Genomic DNA, 17,535 nt, shown 5'->3' on the forward strand with positions numbered 1-17,535 from the left:
CATGTGCGTGCGCACTGCACCTCTCGTTCTCGTTCAAATATCAAGTAAAATGCCACGGCGCCGTGACTCACATTTGCGAATAAATCTGCGGACCATAATTAAAGTCGCGCATAACGTCGAACGGCACATCTAAAAAAAAGAAAATGGGTGCAACACGAGAACTTCCCAGGAGGTAACCCATCGTTGTAATACTTTCGCCAAAGCACACTTAACTTTGGAGTTCTGATGGGATCCGGTGCATTTGTGCTGGTGTGACTGCACCTGTTTAATTTGGTGCTGAAAATACATACACTCCTTCTTCCCTCCCCCCCTCCCATCATTTGTTTCCTTGTGCGTTCACACTGCACCTCTCGTTCTCGTTCTAATATCGATAAAAATGCCCTTGATTTTTGACTCACATTTGCGTATAAACCAGCGGACCATTGTTCCAGTCGCGCGTAACGTCAAACGACCCATCTGAAAAAAAATTGTTGCGATATGAAGACTTCCCAAGAGGCCACCCATCCGAGTACTACTCTCGCCCAAGCACACTTAACTGCAGAGTTCTGATGGGATCCAGTGCATTAGTGCTGCTATGATGCCACTTGTTTAATTTTGCGCTTCAGATACATACACTCCTTCTCTTTTCTTCCTCCTCCCGTCATTTGTTTCCTTGTGCGTGCGCACTGCACCTCCCGTACTCGTTCTAATATCAAGTAAAATGCCACGGCGCCGTGACTCAAATTTGCGAATAAACGTGCGGACCATAAATCAAGTCGCGCGTAACGTCGAAAGAATCATCTGCAAAAAGATGGGTGCAACACGAGGACCTCCCAAGAAAATGGGTGAAATATAAGGACTTCGCAGGAGGTCACCCATCCGAGTACTTTTCTCGCCCAAGCACCCTTAACTGCGGAGTTCTGATAGAATCCGTTGCATTAGTCCTGGTATTATCCCTCATATTTCATTCTGCACTGTAAATACATACACTCTTTCTCCTTCCATCCCCCTCCCGTCATTTGTTTCCTTGTGCGTGCACTCTGCATCTCTCTTTCTCGTTCTAATGTCAAGTAATATGCCCCGGCACCGTGACTCACCTTTGCAAATGAACCAGCGGATTATAATTCCATTCGCGCGTAACGTCCAACAACCCATTCGAAAAAAAATAGGAGCAACACGAGGGCTTCCCAAGTGGTCACCCATCCGAGTAATACCCTCACCCAAGCACACTTAACTGCGGAGTTCTGATGGGATCCAGAGCTTTAGTGCTAGTATGATCGCACCTGTTTAGTTTTGCGCTGCAAATACATACACTCCATCTCCTTTCTTCCCCCTCCCGTCATTTGTTTCCTTGTGCGTTCACACTTCACCTCTCATTCTCGTTCTAATATCGATTAAAATACCCCTGCTTCTAGACACACATTTACGTTTAAACCAGCGGACCCTAGTTCCAGACGCGCGTAACGTCGAACGACCCGTCTGAAAAAAAATTGGTGTGACACGAGGACTTCCCAGGAGGTCACCCATTTGAGTACTAATCTCGCCCAAGCACACTTAACTGCGGAGTTCTGATGGGATCCGGTGCATTAGTGTTGTTATGATCGCACCTGTTTAATTTCGCGCTGCAAATACATAAACTCATTCTCCTTTCTTCCCCCTCCCACCATTTGTTTCCTTGTGCGTGCGCACTGCACATCCCGTGCTCGTTCTAATATCAAGTAAAATGCTACGGTGCCGTGACTCACATTTGCGAATAAACCTGAGGACCATAATTCAAGTCACGCGTATCGTCGAAAGAATCATCTGCAAAAAAATGGGTGCAACACGCAGACTGCCTAAGAAAATGGGTGAAATATAAGGACTTCGCAGGAGGTCACCCATCCTAGTGCTACTCTCGCCCAAGCACCCCTAACTTGCGGAGTTCTGATAGAATCCGTTGCATTGGTGCTGGTATGATTGCTCATGTTTCATTCTGCGCTGTAAATACATACACTTTTTCTCCCTCCATCCCTCCTCCCGTCATTTGTCTCCTTGTGCGTGCACTCTGCATCTCTCATTCTCGTTCTAATATCGATTAAAATGCCCCTGCTTCTTGACTCACATTTGCGTATAAACCAGTGGACCCTAGTTCCAGTCGCGCATAACGTCGAACGACTCGTCTGGAAAAAAAAATTAGTGCGACATGAGGACTTCCCAGGAGGTCACCCATCCGAGTACTACTCTCGCCCAAGCACACTTATCTGCGGAGTTCTGATGGGATCTGGTGCATTAGTGCTGGTATGATCTCACCAGTTTAATTTCGCACTGCAAATACATAAACTCCTTCTCCTTTCTTCCCCCTCCCGTCATTTGTTTCCTTGTGCGTGCGCACTGCACCTCTCGTTCTCGTTCAAATATCAAGTAAAATGCCATGGCACCGTGACCCACATTTGCGAATAAATCTGCGGACCATAATTAAAGTCGCGCGTAACGTCGAACGGCACATCTAAAAAAAAGAAAATGGGTGCAATACGAGAACTTCCTAGGAGGGAACCCATCATTGTACTACTTTCGCCAAAGCACATTTAACTTCGGAGTTCTGATGGGATCCGGTGCATTTGTGCTGGTGTGACCGCACCTGTTTAATTTCGTGCTGAGAATACATACACTCCTTCTTCCCTCCCCCCCTCCCATCATTTGTTTCCTTGTGCGTTCACACTGCACATATCCTTCTCGTTGTAATATCGATAAAAATGCCCCTTATTTTTGACTCACATTTGCGTATAAACCAGCGGACCATAGTTCCAATCGCGCGTAACGTCGAACGACCCATCTGAAAAAAAATTGTTGCGATACGAGGACTTCCCAAGAGGTCACCCATCCGAGTACTACTCTCGCCCAAGCACAATTAACTGCAGAGTTCTGATGGGATCCAGTGCATTAGTGCTGGTATGATGCCACTTGTTTAATTTTGCGCTTCAAATACATACACTCCTTCTCTTTTCTTCCTCCTCCCGTCATTTGTTTCCTTGTGCGTGCGCACTGCACCTCCCGTACTCGTTCTAATATCAAGTAAAATGCCACGGCGCCGTGACTCAAATTTGCGAATAAACCTGCGGACCATAAATCAAGTCGCGCGTAACGTCGAAAGAATCATCTGCAAAAAGATGGGTGCAACACGAGGACCTTCCAAGAAAATGGGTGAAATATAAGGACTTCACTGGAGGTCACCCATCCGAGTACTTTTCTCGCCCAAGCACCCTTAACTGCGGAGTTCTGATAGAATCCGTTGCATTAGTGCTGGTATGATCCCTCATGTTTCATTCTGCACTGCAAATACATACACTCTTTCTCCTTCCATCCCCCCTCCCGTCATTTGTTTCCTTGTGCGTGCACTCTGCATCTCTCCTTCTCATTCTAATATTGATTAAAATGTCCCTGCTTCTTGACTCACATTTGCGTATAAACCAGTGGACCCTAGTTCCAGTCGCGCGTAACGTAAAACGACCCGTCTGAAAAAAAAAATTAGTGCAACACGAGGACTTCCCAGGAGGTCACCCATCCGAGTACTACTCTCGCCCAAGCACACTTATCTGCGGAGTTCTGATGGGATCCGGTGCATTAGTGCTGGTATGATCGCACCAGTTTAATTTCGCGCTGCAAATACATAAACTCCTTCTCCTTTCTTTCCCCTCCCGTCATTTGTTTCTTTGTGCGTGCGCACTGCACCTCCCGTGCTCGTTCTATTATCAAGAAAAATGCTACGGTGCCGTAACTCACATTTGCGAATAAACCTGAGGACCATAATTCAAGTCGCGCGTATCGTCGAAAGAATCATCTGCAAAAAAATTGGTGCAACACGAGGACTTCCTAAGAAAATGGGTGTAATATAAGGACTTCGCAGGAGGTCACCCATCCTAGTGCTACTCTCGCCCAAGCACCCTTAACTTGCGAAGTTCTGATAGAATCCGTTGCATTGGAACTGGTATGATTCCTCATGTTTCATTCTGCGCTGCAAATACATACACTTTTTCTCCCTCCACCCCCCCTCTCGTCATTTGTTTCCTTGTGCGTGCACTCTGCATCTCTCTTTCTCATTCTAATATCGATTAAAATGCCCCTGCTTCTTGACTCACATTTGCGTATAAACCAGTGGACCCTAGTTCCAGTCGCGTGTAACGTCGAACGACCCGTCTAAAAAAAAAATTAGTGCGACACGAGGACTTCCCAAGAGCTCACCCATCCGAGTACTACTCTCGCCCAAGCACACTTAACTGCGGAGTTCTGATGGGATCCGGTGCATTAGTGCTGGTATGATCGCACCTGATTAATATGCGCTGCAAATACATAAATTCCTTCCCCTTTCTTCCCCCTCCCGTCATTTGTTTCCTTGTGCGTGCGCACTGCACCTCCCGTGCTCGTTCTAATGTCAAGTAAAATGCTATGGTGTCGTGACTCACATTTGCGAATAAACCTGAGGACAATAATTCAAGTCGCACGTATCGTCAAAAGAATCATCTGCAAAAAAATGGGTGCAACACGAGGACTTCCTGAGAAAATGGGTGAAATATAAGGACTTCGCATGAGGTCACCCATCCTAGTGCTACTCTCGCCCAAGCACCCTTAACTTGTGGAGTTCTGATAGAATCCGTTGCATTGGTGCTGGTATGATTGCTCATGTTTCATTCTGCGCTGCAAATACATACACTTTTTCTCCCTCCATCCCCCCTCCCGTCATTTGTTTCCTTGTGCGTGCACTCTGCATCTCTCATTCTCGTTCTAATATCGATTAAAATGCCTCTGCTTCTTGACTCAAATTTGCGTATGAACCAGGGGACCCTAGTTCCAGTCGCGCGTAACATCGAACGACCCGTCTGAAAAAAAATTAGTGCGACACAAGGACTTCTCAGGAGGTCACCCATCCGAGTACTACTCTCGCCCAAACACACTTAACTGCGGAGTTATGATGGGATCCAGTGCATTAGTGCTGGTATGATGCCACTTGTTTAATTTTGCGCTTCAAATACATACACTCATTCTCTTTTCTTCCTCATCCGTCATTTGTTTCCTTGTGCGTGCGCACTGCACCTCCCGTACTTGTTCTAATATCAAGTAAAATGCCACGGCGCCGTGACTCATATTTGCAAATAAACCTGAGGACCATAATTCAAGTCGCGCGTATCGTCGAAAGAATCATCTGCAAAAAAATGGGTGCAACACGAGGACTTCCTAAGAAAATGGGTGAAATATAAGGACTTCGCAGGAGGTCACCCATCCTAGTGCTACTTTCGCCCAAGCACCCTTAACTGGCGGAGTTCTGATAGAATCCATTGCATTGGTGCTGGTATGATTGCTCATGTTTCATTCTGCGCTGCAAATACATACACTTTTTCCCCCTCCATCCCCCCTCCCGTCATTTGTTGCCTTGTGCGTGCACTCTGCATCTCTCCTTCTCTTTCTAATATCGATTAAAATGCCCCTGCTTCTTGACTCACATTTGCGTATAAACCAGTGGACCCTAGTTCCAGTCGCGCGTAACGTCGAACGACCCGTCTGAAAAAAAAAATTAGTGCGACACGAGGACTTCCCAGGAGGTCAACCATCCGAGTACTACTCTCGCCCAAGCACACTTAATTGCAGAGTTATGATGGGATTCGGTGCATTAGTGCTGGTATGATCGCACCAGTTTAATTTCGCGCTGCAAATACATAAACTCCTTCTCCTTTCTTCCCCCTCCCGTCATTTGTTTCCTTGTGCATGCGCACTGCACCTCTCGTTCTCGTTCAAATATCAAGTAAAATGCCACGGCGCCGTGACTAACATTTGCGAATAAATCTGCGGACCATAATTAAAATCGCGCGTAACGTCGAACGGCACATCTGAAAAAAAAAAAATGGGTGCAACACGAGAACTTCCCTGGAGGTGACCCATCATTGTACTATTTTCGCCAAAGCACACTTAACTGCGGAGTTCTGATGGGATCCGGTGCATTTGTGCTGGTGTGACCGCACCTATTTAATTTCGTGCGAAAAATACATACACTCCTTCTTCCCTCCCCCCTCCCATCATTTGTTTCCTTGTGCATTCACACTGCACCTCTCCTTCTCGTTCTAATATCGATGAAAATGCCCCTGATTCTTGACTCACATTTGCGTATAAACCAGCGGACCATAGTTCCAGTCGCGCGTAACGTCGAACGACCCATCTGAAAAAAACTTGTTGCGATACGAGGACTTCCCAAGAGGTCACCCATCCGAGTGCTACTCTCGCCCAAGCACACTTAACTGCAGAGTTTTGATGGGATCCAGTGCAGTAGTGCTGTTATGATGCCACTTGTTTAACTTTGCGCTTCAAATACATACACTCATTCTCTTTTCTTCCTCATCCCGTCATTTGTTTCCTTGTGCGTGCGCAATGCACCTCCCGTACTCGTTCTAATATCAAGTAAAATGCCACGGCGCCGTGACTCACATTTGCGAATAAACCTGCGGACCATAAATCAAGTCGCGCGTAACTTCGAAAGAATCATCTGCAAAAAGATGGGTGCAACACGAGGACCTCCCAAGAAAATGGGTGAAATATAAGGACTTCGCAGGAGGTCACCCATCCGAGTACTTTTCTCGCCCAAGCACCCTTAACTGCGGAGTTCTGATAGAATCCGTTGCATTAGTGCTGGTATGATCCCTCATGTTTCATTCTGCACTGCAAATACATACACTCTTTCTCCTCCCATCCCCCCTCCGATCATTTGTTTCCTTGTGCGTGCACTCTGCATCTTTCTTTCTCGATCTAATATCAAGTAATATGCCCCGGCACCATGACTCACCTTTGCAAATGAACCAGCGGTTTATAATTCCATTCGCGCGTAACGTCGAACAACCCATCTGAAAAAAAAATTGGTGCAACACGAGGGCTTCCCAAGTGGTCACCCTTTCGAGTACTACTCCCGCCCAAGCACACTTAACTGCGGAGTTCTGATGGGATCCGGAGCTTTAGTGCTGGTATGATCGCACCTGTTTAATTTCGCGCTGCAAATACATACACTCCTTCTACTTTCTTCCCCCTCCCGTCATTTGTTTCCTTGTGCGTTCACACACTACCTCTCATTCTCGTTATAATATCGATTAAAATGCCACTGCTTCTTGACTCACATTTGCGTATAAACCAGCGGACCCTAGTTCCAGTCGCGCGTAACGTCGAACGACCCGTCTGAAAAAAAATTGTTGCGACACGAGGACTTCCCAGGAGGTCACCCATCCGAGTACTACTCTCGCCCAAGCACACTTAACTGCGGAGTTCTGATTGGATCCGGTGCATTAGTGTTGGTATGATCGCACCCGGTTGATTCCGCGCTGCAAATACATAAACTCCTTTCCCTTTCTTCCCCCTCCCGTCATTTATTTCCTTGTGCGTGCGCACTGCACCTCCCGTGCTCGTTCTAATATCAAGTAAAATGCTACGGTGCCGTGACTCACATTTGCGAATAAACCTGATGACCATAATTCAAGTCGCGCGTATCGTCGAAAGAATCATCTGCAAAAAAATGGGTGCAACACGAGAACTTCCTAAGAAAATGGGTGAATTATAAGGACTTTGCAGGAGGTCACCCATCCTAGTGCTACACTCGCCCAAGCACCTTTAACTTGCAGAGTTCTGATAGAATCCGTTGCATTGGTGCTGGTATGATTGTTCATGTTTCATTCTGCGCTGCAAATACATACACTTTTTCTCCCTCCATCCCCCCTCCCGTCATTTGTTTCCTTGTGCGTGCACACTGCTTCTCTCCTTCTCGTTCTAATATCGATTAAAATACCCCTGCTTCTTGACTCACATTTGCGTATAAACTAGTGGACCCTAGTTCCAGTCGCGCGTAACGTCGAACGACCCGTCGGAAAAAAAAATTAGTGCGACACGAGGCCTGTCAAGAGGTCACCCATCCGAGTACTACTCCCGCCCAAGCACACTTAACTGTGGAGTTCTGATGGGATCCGCTGCATTTGTGCTGGTATGATCGCACCTGTTTAATTTTGCGCAGCAAATACATAAACTCCTTCTCCTATCTTCCCCCTCCCGTCATTTGTTTCCTTGTGCGTACGCACTGCACCTCTCGATCTCGTTTAAATATCAAGTAAAATGCCACGGCGCCGTGACTTAAATTTACGAATAAATCTGCGGACCATAATTAAAGTCGTGCGTAACGTCGAACGGCACATCTGAAAAAAAGAAAATGGGTGTAACACGAGAACTTCCCAGGAGGTAACCCATCACTGTACTACTTTCGCCAAAGCACACTTAACTGCGGAGTTCTGATGAGATCCGGTGCATTTGTGCTGGTATGATCGCACACGTTTAATTCCACGCTGCAAATACATAAACTCCTTCTCCTTTCTTCCGTCTCCCGTCATTTGTTTCCTTGTGCGCGCGCACTACACCTCTCGTGCTCGTTCTAATATCAAGTAAAATGCTACGGTGCCGTGACTCACATTTGCGAATAAACCTGAGGACCATAATTCAAGTCGCGCGTATCGTCGAAAGAATCATCTGCAAAAAAATGGGTGCAACACGAGGACTTCCTAAGAAAATAGGTGAAATATAAGGACTTCGCAGGAGGTCACCCATCCTAGTGCTACTCTCGCCCAAGCACCCTTAACTTGCGGAGTTCTGATAGAATCCGTTGCGTTGGTGCTGGTATGATTGCTCATGTTTCATTATGCGCTGCAAATACATACACTTTTTCTCCCTCCATCCCCCCTCCCGTCATTTGTTTCCTTGTGCGTCCACTCTGCTTCTCCCCTTCTCATTCTAATATCGATTAAAATGTCCCTGCTTCTTTACTCACATTTGCGTATAAACCAGCGGACCCTAGTTCCAGTCGCGCGTAACATCGAACGACCCGTCTGAAAAAAAATTGGTGCGACACGAGGACTTCCCAGTAGGTCACCCATCCGAGTACTACTTTCGCCCAAGCACACATAACTGCGGAGTTCTGATGGGATCCGGTGCATTAGTGCTGGTATGATCGCACCCGTTTAATTCAACGCTGCAAATACATAAACTCCTTCTCCTTTCTTCCCCCTCCCGTCATTTGTTTCCTTGTGCGTGCGCACTGCACCTCTCGTTCTCGTTCAAATATCAAGTAAAATGCCACGGTGCCGTGACTCTCATTTGCGAATAAATCTGCGGACCATAATTAAAGTCGCGGGTAACGTCGAACGGCACATCTGAAAAAGAGAAGATGGGTGCAACACGAGGACTTCACAAGAAAATGGGTGAAATATAAGGACTTCGAAGGAGGTAACCCATGCTAGTACTACTCTCGCCCAAGCACCCTTACCTACGGAGTTCTGATAGAATCCGTTGCATTAGTGCTGGTATGATCGCACCTGTTTCATTTCGTGCTGAAAATACATACACTCCTTCTCCTTTCCTCCCCCTCCCATCAATTGTTTCCTTGTGTGTTCACACTGCACCTCTCCATCTCCTTCTAATATCGATTAAAATGCCCCTGCTTCTTGACTCACAATTGCGTATAAACCAGCGGACTCCATTTCCAGTCGCGCGTAACGTCGAACGACCCGTCTTAAAAAAAATTGGTGCGACACGAGGATTTCCCAAGAGGTCACCCATGAGAGTACTACTCTCGCCCAAGCACACTTAACTGCGAAGTTCTGATGGGATCCGGTGCATTAATGCTGGTATGATCGCACCCGTTTAATTTCGAGCTGCAAATACATAAACTCATTCTCCTTTCTTCCCCCTCCCGTCATTTGTTTCCTTGTGCGTGCGCACTGCACTTTCCGTGCTCGTTCTAATATCAAGTAAAATGCTACGGTGCCGTGACTCACATTTGCGAATAATCCTGAGGACTATAATTCAAGTCGCGCGTATCGTCGAAACAATCATCTGCAAAAAAATGGGTGCAACACGAGGACTTCCTAAGAAAATTGGTGAAATATAAGAACTACGCAGGAGGTCACCCATCCTAGTGCTACTCTCGCCCAAGCACCCTTAACTTGCGGAGTTCTGATAGAATCCGTTGCATTGGTGCTGGTATGATTGCTCATGTTTCATTATGCGCTGCAAATACATACACTTTTTCTCCCTCCATCCCCCCTCCCGTCATTTGTTTCCTTGTGCGTGCACTCTGCATCTCTCCTTCTCGTTCTAATATTGATTAAAATGCCCCTGCTTCTTGACTCACATTTGCGTATAAACCAGCGGACCCTAGTTCCAGTCGTGCGTAATGTCGAACGACCCGTCTGAAAAAAAATTGGTGCGACACATGGACTTCCCAGGAGGTCACCCATCCGAGTACTACTCTCGCCCAAGCACACATAACTGCGGAGTTCTGATGGGATCCGGTGCATTAGTGCTGGTATGATCGCACCCGTTTAATTCAACGCTGCAAATACATAAACTCCTTCTCCTTTCTTCCCCCTCCCGTCATTTGTTTTCTTGTGCGTGCGCACTGCACCTCTCGTTCTCGTTCAAATATCAAGTAAAATGCCACGGTGCCGTGACTCTCATTTGCGAATAAATCTGCGGACCATAATTAAAGTCGCGCGTAACGTCGAACGGCACATCTGAAAAAAAGAAGATGGGTGCAACACGAGGACTTCACAAGAAAATGGGTGAAATATAAGGACTTCCCAGGAGGTAACCCATGCTAGTACTACTCTCGCCCAAGCACCCTTACCTACGGAGTTCTGATAGAATCCGTTGCATTAGTGCTGGTATGATCGCACCTGTTTCATTTCGTGCTGAAAATACATGCACTCCTTCTCCTTCCCTCCCCCTCCCATCAATTGTTTCCTTGTGCGTGCACTCTGCATCTCTCATTCTCGTTTTAATATCGATTAAAATGCCCCTGCTTCTTGACTCACATTTGCGTATAAACCAGCGGACCCTAGTTCCAGTCACGCGTAACGTCGAATGACCCGTCTAGAAAAAAATTAGTGCGACACGAGGACTTCTCAGGATGTCACCCATCCGAGTAATGCTCTCTCCCAAGCACACTTAACTGCGAAGTTTTGATGGGATCCGGTGCATTAGTACTGGTATGATCGCACATGTTTAATTTCGCACTGCAAATACATAAACTCCTTCTCCTTTCTTCCCACTCCCTTCATTTGTTTCCTTGTGCGTGCGCACTGCACCTCTCGTTCTCGTTCAAATATCAAGTAAAATGCCACGGCGCCATGACTCACATTTGCGAATAAATCTGCGAACCATAATTAAAGTCGCGCGTAACGTCGAACGGCACATCTGAAAAAAAGAAAATGGGTGCAACACCAGAACTTCCGAGGAGGTAACCCATCATTGTACTACTTTCGCCAAAGCACACTTAACTGTGGAGTTCTGATGGGATCCGGTGCATTTGTGCTGGTGTGACCGCACCTGTTTCATTTCGTGCTGAAAATACAAACACTCCTTCTTCCCTCCCCCCCTCCCATCTTTTGTTTCCTTGTGCGTTCACACTGCACCTCTCCTTCTCGTTCTAATATCGATTAAAAAGTCCCTGATTCATGACTCACATTTGCGTATAAACAAGCGGACCATAGTTCCAGTCGCGTGTAACGTCGAACGACCCATCTAAAAAAAAATTGTTGCGATACGAGGACTTCCCAAGAGGTCACCCATCCGAGAACTATTTTCTCCCAAGCATGCTTAACTGCAGAGTTCTGATGGGATCCAGTGCATTAGTGCTGGTATAATCACACCTGTTTAATTTTACGCTGCAAATACATAAACTCCTTCTCTTTTCTTCCCCATCCCGTCATTTGTTTCCTTGTGCGTGCGAACTGCACCTTCCGTAGTCGTTCTAATATCAAGTAAAATGCCACGGCGCCGTGACTCACATTTGCGAATAAACCTGCAGACCATAAATCAAGTCGCGTGTAACGTCGAAAGAATCATCTACAAAAAGATGGGTGCAACACGAGGACTTCACAAGAAAATGGGTGAAATATAAGGACTTCGCAGGAGGTAACCCATGCTAGTACTACTCTCGCCCAAGCACCCTTACCTATGGAGTTCTGATAGAATCCGATGCATTAGTGCTGGTATAATCGCACCTGTTTCATTTCGTGCTGAAAATACATACACTCCTTCTTCCCTCCCCCCCTCCCATCATTTGTTTCCTTGTGCGTTCACACTGCACCTCTCCTTCTCGTTCTAATATCGATTAAAATAACCCTGATTCTTGACTGACATTTGCGTATAAACCAGCGGACCATAGTTCTAGTCGCGCGTAACGTCGAACGACCCGTCTGAAAAAAAATTTGTGCAACACAAGGACTTCCCAGGAGGTCACCCATCCGAGTACTACTCTCGCCCAAGCACACTTAACTGCGGAGTTCGGATGGGATCCGGTGCATTAGTGCTGGTATGAATTCACCCGTTTAATTTCGCGCTGCAAATACATAAACTCCTTCTCCTTTCTTCTCCCTCCCGTCATTTGTTTCCTTGTGCGTGCGCACTGCACCTGCCGTGCTCGTTCTAATGTCAAGTAAAATACTACGGTGTCGTGACTCAAATTTGCGAATAAACCTGAGGACCATAATTCAAGTCGCGCGTAACTTCGAAAGAATCATCTGCAAAAAAATGGGTGCAATACGAGGACTTCACAAGAAAATGGGTGAAATATAAGGACTTCGCAGGAGGTAACCCTTGCTAGTACTACTTTCACCCAAGCACCCTTACCTACGGGGCTCTGATAGAATCCGTTGCATTAGTGCTGGTATGATCGCACTTGTTTCATTTCGTGCTGAAAATACATACACTCCTTCTCCTTCCCTCCCCCTCCCATCAATTGTTTCCTTGTGCGTTCACACTACACCTCTCCTTCTCGTTCTAATATCGATTAAAATGCCTCTTCTTCTTGACTCACATTTGCGTATAAACCAGCGGGCCCCCAGTTCCAGTCGCGCGTAACGTCGAACGACCCGTCTGAAAAAAAATTGGTGCGACACGAGGACTTCCCAGGAGGTCACCCATCCGAGTACTACTCTCGCCCAAGCAAACTTAACTGCGGAGTTCTGATGGGATCCGGTGCATTAGTGCTGGTATGATCGCACCCGTTTAATTTCGCGCCGCAAATACATAAACTCCTTCCCCTTTCTTCCCCCTCCCGTCATTTGTTTCCTTGTGCGTGCACACTGCACCTCCCGTGCTCGTTCTAATATCAAGTAAAATGCTACGGTGTCGTGACTCACATTTGCGAATAAACCTAAGGACCATAATTCAACTCGCGCGTATCGTCGAAAGAATTATTTGCCAAAAAATGGGTGCAACAAGAGGACTTCCTAAGAAAATGGGTGAAATATAAGGACTTCGCAGGAGGTCACCCATCCTAGTGCTACTCTCGCCCATGCACCCTTAACTTGCGGAGTTCTGATAGAATCCGTTGCATTGGAGCTGGTATGATTGCTCATGTTTCATTCTGCGCTGAAAATACATACACTTTTTCTCCCTCCATCCCCCCTCCCGTCATTTGTTTCCTTGTGCGTGCGCACTGCACCTCCCGTTATCGTTCTAATATCAAGTAAAATGCTACAGCGCCGTGACTCACATTTGCGAATAAACCTGAGGACCATAATTCAAGTCGTGCATAACGTCGAAAGAATCATCTGTAAAAAAATGTGTGCAACACGAGGACTTCACAAGAAAATGGGTGAAATATAAGGACTTCGCAGGAGGTAACCCTTGCAAGTACTACTTTCGCCCAAGCACCCTTACCTACGGAGTTCTGATAGAATCCGTTGCATTAGTGCTGGTATGATCGCACCTGTTTCATTTCGTGCTGAAAATACATACACTCCTTCACCTTCCCTTCCCCTCCCATCAATTGTTTCCTTGTGCGTTCACTCTGCACCTCTCCTTCTCGTTCTAATATCGATTAAAATGCCCCTGCTTCTTGACTCACATTTGCGTATAAACCAGCGGACCCTAGTTCCAGTCGCGCGTAACGTCGAACGACCCGTCTAAAAAAAAATTTGTGCGACACGAGGACTTCCCAGGAGGTCACCCATCCGAGTACTACTCCCGCCCAAGCACACTTAACTGCGGAGTTCTGATGGGATCCAGTGCATTAATGCTGGTATGATCGCACCTGTTTAATTTTGCGCTACAAATACATAAACTCATTCCCCTTTCTTCCCCTCTCCCGTCATTTGTTTCCTTGTGCGTGCGCACTGCACCTCCCGTTCTCGTTCTAATATCAAGTAAAATTCTACGGTGCCGTGACTCACATTTGCGAATAAACCTGAGGACCATAATTCAAGTCGCGCGTATCGTCGAAAGAATCATCTGCAAAAAAATGGGTGCAACACGAGGACTTCCTAAGAAAATGGGTAAAATATAAGGACTTCATAGGAAGTCACCCATCCTAGTGCTACTCTCGCCCAAGAACCTTTAACTTGCAGAGTTCTGATAGAATCCGTTGCGTTGGTGCTGGTATGATTGCTCATGTTTCATTCTGCGCTGCAAATACATATACTTTTTCTACCTCCATCCCCCCTCCCGTCATTTGTTTCCTTGTGCGTGCACTCTGCATCTCTCTTTCTCGTTCTAATATCGATTCAAATGCTCCTGCTTCTTGACTCACATTTGCGTATAAACTAGTGGACCCTTGTTCCAGTCGCGCGTAACGTCGAACGACCCGTCTGAAAAAAAAATTAGTGCGACACGAGGACTTCCCAAGAGGTAACCCATTCGAGTAATACTCTCGCCCAAGCACACTTAACTGTGGAGTTCTGATGGGATCCGGTGCATTAGTGCTGGTATGATCGAACCTGTTTAATTTCGTGCTGCAAATACATAAACTCCTTCTCCTTTATTCCCCCTCCCGTCATTCGTTTCCTTGTGCGTGCGCACTGCACCTCTCGTTCTCGTTCAAATATCAAGTAAAATGCCACGGCGCCGTGACTCATATTTTTGAATAAATCTGCGGACCATAATTAAGGTCGCGCATAAGGTCGAACGGCACAACTGAAAAAAAAAAAATGGGTGCAACACGAGAACTTCCCAGGAGGTAACCCATCATTGTACTGCTTTCGCCAAAGCACACTTAACTGCGGAGTTCTGATGGGATCCGGTGCATTTGTGCTGGTGTGACCGCACCTGTTTAATTTTGTGTTGAAAATACATACACTCCTTCTTCCCTCCCCCCCTCCCATCATTTGTTTCCTTGTGCGTTCACACTGCACCTCTCCTTCTCGTTCTAATATCGATTAAAATGCCTCTGATTCTTGACTCACATTTGCGTATAAACCAGCGGACCATAGTTCCAGTCGCGCGTAACGTCGGACGACCCATCTGAAAAAAAATTGTTGCGATACGAGGACTTCCCAATAGGTCACCCATCCGAGTACTACTCTCGCCCAAACACGCTTAACTGCAGAGTTCTGATGGGATCCAGTGCATTAGCGCTGGTATGATGCCACTTGTTTAATTTTGCGCTTCAAATACATACACTCCTTCTCTTTTCTTCCTCCTCCCAACATTTGTTTCCTTGTGCGTGCGCACTGGACCTCCCGTACTCGTTCTAATATCAAGTAAAATGCCACGGCGCCGTGACTCACATTTGCGAATAAACCTGCGGACCATAAATCAAGTCGCGCGTAACGTCGAAAGAATCATCTGCAAAAAGATGGGTGCAACACGAGGACCTCCCAAGAAAATGGGCGAAATATAAGGACTTCGCAGGAGGTCACCCATCCGAGTTCTTTTCTCACCCAAGCACCCTTAACTGCGGAGTTCTGATAGAATCCGTTGCATTAGTGCTGGTATGATCCCTCATGTTTCATTCTGCACTGCAAATACATACACTCTTTCTCCTCCCGTCATTTGTTTCCTTGTGCGTGCACTCTGCATCTCTCTTTCTCATTCTAATATCAAGTAATATGCCCCGGCACCGTGACTCACCTTTGCAAATGAACCAGCGGTTTATAATTCCATTCGCGCATAACGTCGAACAACCAATCCAAAAAAAAATAAGTACAACACGAGGGCTTCCCAAGTGGTCACCCATCCGAGTACTACTCTCTCCCAAGCACACTTAACTGCGGAGTTCTGATGGGATCCGGGGCTTTAGTGCTGGTATGATCGCACCTGTTTAATTTCGCGATGCAAATACATATACTCCTTCTCCTTTCTTCCCCCTCCCGTCATTTGTATCCTTGTGCGTTAACACTTCATCTCTCATTCTCGTTCTAATATCGATTAAAATGCCCCTGCTTATTGACTGACATTTGCGTATAAACCAGCGGACCCTAGTTCCAGACGCGCGTAACGTCGAACGACCCGTCTGAAAAAAAATTGGTGCGACACGAGGACTTCCCAGGAGGTCACGCATCCGAGTACTAATCTCGCCCAAGCACACTTAACTGCAGAGTTCTGATGGGATCCGGTGCAATAGTGCTGGTATGATCGCACCCGTTTAATTTTGCGCTTCTATTACATAAACTCATTCCCCTTTCTTCCCCCTCTCGTCATTTGTTTCCTTGTGCGTGCGCACTGCACCTCCCGTTTGCTAATAAACCTGAGAACCATAATTCAAGTCGCGCGTAACGTCGAAAGAATCATCTGCAAAAAAATGGGTGCAACACGAGGACTTCACAAGAAAATGGGTGAAATATAAGAACTTCGCAGGAGGTAACCCATGCTAATACTACTCTCGCCCAAGCACCCTTACCTACGGAGTTCTGATAGAATCCGTTGCATTAGTGCTGGTATGATCGCACCTGTTTCATTTATTGCTGAAAATACATACACTCCTTCTCCTTCCTTCCCCCTCCCATCAATTGTTTCTTTGTGCGTTCACACTGCACCTCTCCTTCTCGTTCTAATATGGATTAAAATGCCCCTGCTTCTTGACTCACATTTGCGTATAAACCAGCGGACCCTAGTTCCAGTCGCGCGTAACGTCGAACGACCCGTCTGAAAAAAAATTGGTGCGACACGAGGACTTCCCAGGAGGTCACCAATCCGAGTACTACTCTAGCCAAAGCACACTTAACTGCAGAGTTCTGACGGAATCCGGTGCATTAGTGCTGGTATGATCGCACACGTTTAATTCCGCGCTGCAAATACATAAACTCCTTCTCCTTTCTTCCCCCTCCCGTCATTTGTTTCCTTGTGCGTGCGCACTGCCCCTCCCGTGCTCCTTCTAATATAAAGTAACATGCTACGGTGCCGTGACTCACATTTGCGAATAAACCTGAGGACCATAATTCAAGTCGCGCGTATCGTCGAAAGAATCATCTGCAAAAAAATGGGTGGAACACGAGGACTTCCTAAGAAAATTGGTGAAATATAAGGACTTCGCATGAGGTCACCCATCCTAGTGCTACTCTCGCCCAAGCACCCTTAACTTGCGGAGTTCTGATAGAATCCGTTGCATTGGTGCTGGTATGATCGCTCATGTTTCATTCTGCGCTGCAAATACATACACTTTTTCTCCCTCCATCCCCCCTCCCGTCATTTGTTTCCTTGTGCGTGCACTCTGCATCTCTCCTTCTCGTTCTAATATCGATTAAAATGCCCCTGCTTCTTGACTCACATTTGCGTATAAACCAG

General features: G+C 46.6%; 5 non-coding genes and 25 pseudogenes across 5 annotated transcripts; all 30 read right to left on the bottom strand.

The window, feature by feature from the left end:
* Positions 1-144: 144 nt before the first annotated feature.
* On the bottom strand, positions 145-263 carry LOC148245888 (5S ribosomal RNA; annotated as a pseudogene).
* Positions 264-1,145: 882 nt separating this feature from the next.
* Positions 1,146-1,264, bottom strand: LOC148245889 (5S ribosomal RNA; annotated as a pseudogene).
* Positions 1,265-1,469: 205 nt separating this feature from the next.
* LOC148245890 (5S ribosomal RNA) lies at positions 1,470-1,588 on the bottom strand (annotated as a pseudogene).
* A 563-nt stretch (positions 1,589-2,151) lies between these two features.
* LOC148245891 (5S ribosomal RNA) lies at positions 2,152-2,270 on the bottom strand (annotated as a pseudogene).
* A 209-nt stretch (positions 2,271-2,479) lies between these two features.
* LOC148245892 (5S ribosomal RNA) lies at positions 2,480-2,598 on the bottom strand (annotated as a pseudogene).
* Positions 2,599-2,802: 204 nt separating this feature from the next.
* Positions 2,803-2,920, bottom strand: LOC148245893 (5S ribosomal RNA; annotated as a pseudogene).
* Positions 2,921-3,483: 563 nt separating this feature from the next.
* On the bottom strand, positions 3,484-3,602 carry LOC148245894 (5S ribosomal RNA). Its single transcript, XR_015815760.1, has one exon. It is a non-coding gene; the product is annotated as a 5S ribosomal RNA (ribosomal RNA).
* A 562-nt stretch (positions 3,603-4,164) lies between these two features.
* Positions 4,165-4,283, bottom strand: LOC148245895 (5S ribosomal RNA; annotated as a pseudogene).
* A 560-nt stretch (positions 4,284-4,843) lies between these two features.
* Positions 4,844-4,962, bottom strand: LOC148245896 (5S ribosomal RNA; annotated as a pseudogene).
* A 562-nt stretch (positions 4,963-5,524) lies between these two features.
* Positions 5,525-5,643, bottom strand: LOC148245897 (5S ribosomal RNA; annotated as a pseudogene).
* Positions 5,644-5,852: 209 nt separating this feature from the next.
* LOC148245898 (5S ribosomal RNA) lies at positions 5,853-5,971 on the bottom strand (annotated as a pseudogene).
* An 883-nt stretch (positions 5,972-6,854) lies between these two features.
* Positions 6,855-6,973, bottom strand: LOC148245899 (5S ribosomal RNA). The gene has a single exon (XR_015815203.1). It is a non-coding gene; the product is annotated as a 5S ribosomal RNA (ribosomal RNA).
* A 205-nt stretch (positions 6,974-7,178) lies between these two features.
* Positions 7,179-7,297, bottom strand: LOC148245900 (5S ribosomal RNA; annotated as a pseudogene).
* Positions 7,298-7,859: 562 nt separating this feature from the next.
* Positions 7,860-7,977, bottom strand: LOC148245901 (5S ribosomal RNA; annotated as a pseudogene).
* A 209-nt stretch (positions 7,978-8,186) lies between these two features.
* On the bottom strand, positions 8,187-8,305 carry LOC148245902 (5S ribosomal RNA; annotated as a pseudogene).
* Positions 8,306-8,866: 561 nt separating this feature from the next.
* On the bottom strand, positions 8,867-8,985 carry LOC148245903 (5S ribosomal RNA; annotated as a pseudogene).
* A 563-nt stretch (positions 8,986-9,548) lies between these two features.
* On the bottom strand, positions 9,549-9,667 carry LOC148245904 (5S ribosomal RNA; annotated as a pseudogene).
* Positions 9,668-10,228: 561 nt separating this feature from the next.
* On the bottom strand, positions 10,229-10,347 carry LOC148245905 (5S ribosomal RNA). The gene has a single exon (XR_015815164.1). It is a non-coding gene; the product is annotated as a 5S ribosomal RNA (ribosomal RNA).
* A 239-nt stretch (positions 10,348-10,586) lies between these two features.
* On the bottom strand, positions 10,587-10,705 carry LOC148245906 (5S ribosomal RNA; annotated as a pseudogene).
* A 533-nt stretch (positions 10,706-11,238) lies between these two features.
* LOC148245907 (5S ribosomal RNA) lies at positions 11,239-11,357 on the bottom strand (annotated as a pseudogene).
* A 204-nt stretch (positions 11,358-11,561) lies between these two features.
* Positions 11,562-11,680, bottom strand: LOC148245908 (5S ribosomal RNA; annotated as a pseudogene).
* Positions 11,681-12,238: 558 nt separating this feature from the next.
* Positions 12,239-12,357, bottom strand: LOC148245909 (5S ribosomal RNA; annotated as a pseudogene).
* Positions 12,358-12,917: 560 nt separating this feature from the next.
* On the bottom strand, positions 12,918-13,036 carry LOC148245910 (5S ribosomal RNA). Its single transcript, XR_015814556.1, has one exon. It is a non-coding gene; the product is annotated as a 5S ribosomal RNA (ribosomal RNA).
* A 915-nt stretch (positions 13,037-13,951) lies between these two features.
* Positions 13,952-14,070, bottom strand: LOC148245911 (5S ribosomal RNA). Its single transcript, XR_015815290.1, has one exon. It is a non-coding gene; the product is annotated as a 5S ribosomal RNA (ribosomal RNA).
* Positions 14,071-14,633: 563 nt separating this feature from the next.
* On the bottom strand, positions 14,634-14,752 carry LOC148245912 (5S ribosomal RNA; annotated as a pseudogene).
* A 209-nt stretch (positions 14,753-14,961) lies between these two features.
* LOC148245913 (5S ribosomal RNA) lies at positions 14,962-15,080 on the bottom strand (annotated as a pseudogene).
* A 204-nt stretch (positions 15,081-15,284) lies between these two features.
* LOC148245914 (5S ribosomal RNA) lies at positions 15,285-15,402 on the bottom strand (annotated as a pseudogene).
* Positions 15,403-15,951: 549 nt separating this feature from the next.
* On the bottom strand, positions 15,952-16,070 carry LOC148245915 (5S ribosomal RNA; annotated as a pseudogene).
* A 205-nt stretch (positions 16,071-16,275) lies between these two features.
* On the bottom strand, positions 16,276-16,394 carry LOC148245916 (5S ribosomal RNA; annotated as a pseudogene).
* A 513-nt stretch (positions 16,395-16,907) lies between these two features.
* LOC148245917 (5S ribosomal RNA) lies at positions 16,908-17,026 on the bottom strand (annotated as a pseudogene).
* Between the last annotated feature and the right edge of the window lie 509 nt (positions 17,027-17,535).

The sequence above is a fragment of the Carica papaya genome, chromosome 8, assembly GCF_054855325.1.
Source record: "Carica papaya isolate Zhongbai chromosome 8, ASM5485532v1, whole genome shotgun sequence".
NCBI classification, from domain to species: domain Eukaryota; kingdom Viridiplantae; phylum Streptophyta; class Magnoliopsida; order Brassicales; family Caricaceae; genus Carica; species Carica papaya.